We start from the raw sequence: 4344 nt of genomic DNA on the forward strand, positions 1-4344 counted from the left end.
ATAGTTCACCTATTCGTCGCACAATCGTGTAATGAAAGAATAACAAACATCAAAATGAAAATAAAAGAAATCCACTCACGTAATGTTTGCATGATTAAAAGTAATTACCAAATAATCAAGGACACGAAATGTTTAGCCATGTTAATAAAATATAAACAAGAAATCAAAGCACACAATGCAGTCTAATCTAAGATGGGTCATAATGAAATTATATATGAATCCATAAGCATGTCAATATGTAATCCCTAGATGTGAATCCTAGGTGATGCATGGGCATAATTCCAATTAGATTTCAAATTGGAATTCAATTAGAGTCTAATTTTGTACCACGTGTCTCATCTAATCTAAGTTTTTAAATTTTTGTGCCAAGTTAGTTAATTCAATGTAAAAATTGAAATTCAATTAGAGTTAATTTTGCCCTATGTGTCTTATCTAACATAAGTTTTTTTTTTTTTTTTAAATTTTTGTGCCAAGTGAGTTAATTCAATGTAGAAAACAGGAAGTTCAATATAAATAAACTGTAAAAAAAGCTAATCCTATATATATAAATATATTTATATATAATCAATGCTTAGAGAAATTTGATTAGATTCAAATTTGAATTTTGCTTTTGTTAGCTTTCCATACAGATTAAATTGTTTAGATTTTTGATTTTTTTTTTGAACTAATGAGCATATTTTTTTATACTGTTTCTATTAAGATATTTTATATGCCAGGATATTGAACGTAACAAATTGTAATTGAGTTGAACGATTCCATGTACCTATCTCCATTCAATTTAGGAGAAACTATTGGACCAATTTATTCTTTTATTTTGTATTATATTTAGTAGAATATCACAGATAATGATTGTAAATTAATATTGTATATGTAGTATCCAATAGTGAATTTAACAGTTGTAAGGACTCAATTTGCAACGACCCCAAACCGGTATTGGGTTCGCACGTTTAAGGCTCAAACAATAAAATTTGTAGAGCGTGGGTGTTCAAGAACTAGATCAACTTTTTTAAAAGTAACACGATTCAACCTCACGTTTATATATGGATTAGCACTGATATCATAATTTGTTTTTCTTTGAAATAAGTGCAGCTCTTTGGTTTCTAGTCTTTTTTCCTGAGTGTTCTTTGTGTCTTTCTTTTTGTTCCGATCCCCTTCTGCATGCTTTTCTTTCATGTTATATACTGCTCTCTTCATACCATCTTCACCACACACGTGTAGGTTGGGTTCAGGGGATTTCTTTCTGTCCCATCTAACACCTTTTGGAACCTCCTACTAGCAGCTGTAAGACTGCCTTATCACTGTTCAGGCATCACCTTCACATTAATGCGGCCAGAGAGTTAGTTGAGAGGCAATTAATGTGGAGACAGCTGTTGTCATAGATATTTGTTTGCCTTTTCTTTCTTATCCTTGGTCCCTTACGCCACCTTTAGTGGTGACGTAACTCCAAAATACGTTTGTAACAAGATGACATTCTGATCGTCCTCAGACTCATACTGCCAAGAAGGATTTTGTCCTCAGATGAATACTGAACTCACCCTTCGTGATATTCACTCTTCCTTTCGTTTGATTACCCCAACTACCTGATATGGGCCTCCTCGGACAAATTTGCTTCCTCGGATGGGCCACAGGCCCAACTAGCTTGGCTTTAACAATTTCAGTGACTATCCGGCCCCCACAACAGTGTAATGGGAAACTTGATGTAGCCAATATCATGAAAATGGTAAGACAAAATTATTTTAGTACTTCCAAATGTCCTAGTCAAACTAATATCCTATATATTTTATAACCTAAGCTAACATCAATGGCACCACTACAATTTATCATGGTTTTCAAATTCGGACCATTCATAGAACCGTAAAAGAGAGAGGTTCAAGATTTTTAAGGTCGGACTGTGATGATGCCATAATTAATTTAATAAATACAAAATAATATAACATATTTGTAAAAATGAGTAATTTTGATTATAATAAAATAAAATAAAAACAAGATATAGAGAAATTAAATAATTTTCAAGTACATTTTCACAACTTATATATAAAAAAATACAACACAAAAAAAAGTACAATTACACCTAATCCTTCAAATGTAAAAATATTTCTTTTTTTTAGAGTAAAAAATAGTGCTTAAACAATAAAATAATTTTGATGTTTCACATACAATAATATTAAGTATATTAGTCACAATAAAATATTTATGATTTTAATTATATATCAAAATATATATTTTATAATCAGACCATTGGATTCTTTTTTAATATATCTAAGTTTTTGAAAGTTAAGTTAAAAATAATATGCTTTCATTTTGTTGTGCTCCCGTGTTCCATTCCTACCATTTGCAACTTAATGAGGCAACTTAATGACCTTGAATTGAACCGTGTTTGAACCCTGTTTGGTTCTCTAAAAACTGTACGGTTCACCCGTGGTTTGAGCGGTTCATGGACTTTAGTATAATGTTGCGCATAAGCACGGGTTACATACTAGTTTTTTTTAATGATTGAGACCCTAAGTATAATGAATCTAAATAGAGGGACTAACTTAAACATATTAATCCACACATCTAACAATGAAAGCATGAGTTAAATATTCAAATCGTGAAATTTCCGAACAATGAAATAATTTAAGCATTAAGTGAACGATCACATAACTAATTATTACATGAGCAAAAGGAAATATATCACACTAGTTGCTCCTCCTGTATAAGTGCCATAAGCCTCATAACCCCTGGCATGGGTCCACGGCTTAAGCCAATTTTGCATGCAAAGGACCTGTTGTCCTAATATCTTGGCTTGGAGGCTCCAACCCTTTAGGTTAGGAATATCACTATTCCATAATGCATGTGTTATAATATTTATATCACTGTCCATTTGGAAACAGTTTATTTAGCTGAAACTATTTTTTTTTTTTTTGCTAAAAGTACTGTAGATAAAGTTAAAAGGTAGCTGAAATAGTATAGTGAGACTCATGAATAGTACAAAAAAGTGTAAAAGTGCAATGAGACCCATGAATAGTAGCAAAATTAAGCTAAATAGTAAAAAAAAACTGATTTTTTAAGCTAATGCCAAATGTACACTTAACTAGGAAGCTTTTAAAGATTTATTAAAGCATTATAACATAGTATTTAATTGCATAATTGAGAGAGAGAGAGAGAGAGAGAGAGAGAGAGAGAGAGAGAGAGAGACTATAAGATACGACCTTGCTCGACAAAAACTCAGGTAGAGACTATAAGATACGACCTTGCTCGACAAAAACTCAGGTTGGTAATTGATCATCGCTCTGCTATTTCTTTTTTCAAAACTACTACTATTCTAATAAACCGCCACTCCTTTCTCCTTTAGAGCCTTAGCTCCTTCAACTTTGCGGCAGCCATTTCTAATAGAGCTTTCGCGTTTTGTCTTTAAGACTACTACCTCTAATGGAACTCCACACTCTCTTTCTATCCCTTGGTCATAATAGAACTTTTTTCAGAGTTTCGACAAAATTTGAGAGCACCACTAAGGCCTAAAAGGCCCTAACTATAGGGGGATGAAGATCTTTCTCAAAATGTGTGTGAATGAAGTTAGGGGAGGTGTGGGTATATTATAGAGGTTGTGGGGGGGGTGGGGGGGGAACTCAAATTCATGTAGCCTTAGGCTAATTTAACCAAGCATCATGCTGATCATCATAGTCCAAGGTAGAGTGAGTTCTCTTATTCCTTGTTAGTAGTAGAATTTCACCAATTCGGTCACCTTATTTTAAGGAAATATTAGAAAGGCTGTACAAAAAATACTCCGACCACAAAATATGGTCATCAAACCACTTGCTATAGTGAAGGTGCAAAAACCGCACTTGCAGGTGCAAGTGTGATGCGGTTTGCAGTTTTATTGTTTTTAGGAAACCGCAACACACCACACCTATTAAAATATAAGTTTTATAATATATATTAAATATATGTTAACATATTTAATATATATGAAAACCGACCAAACCGCACCACACCACATGGTGACCGATTTATTAAGGTGAGGTGCAATGAGGGTTCTGAAAAATCCGCACCATGTAGTGCGATGCTAAATATAACCTAAAACAGCACCATGTACACCCCTACATATTTGGGCACCTTGTCGATTTATGCTTTGATTAATCTTGTTGTCATTGAAAAGATAATGAAGTATAATGTTACAAAATTTATGCAATTTAGCTAAACAATTAGAAAGTTACACCCTCTAGAAGTTAGGTGACGTGGTTGATGAGGCACTTTCTTAAACCTTGAAGACTTTCTATTTTGCAACATCGGTTTGTTGTTTGGTGCAATTTTGGGTTCAAATATTGCACCACAATTAGCCTTTTCACCAAAAATTCATATTTT

The sequence above is a fragment of the Quercus lobata genome, chromosome 12 (assembly GCF_001633185.2).
Source record: "Quercus lobata isolate SW786 chromosome 12, ValleyOak3.0 Primary Assembly, whole genome shotgun sequence".
NCBI lineage: Eukaryota > Viridiplantae > Streptophyta > Magnoliopsida > Fagales > Fagaceae > Quercus > Quercus lobata.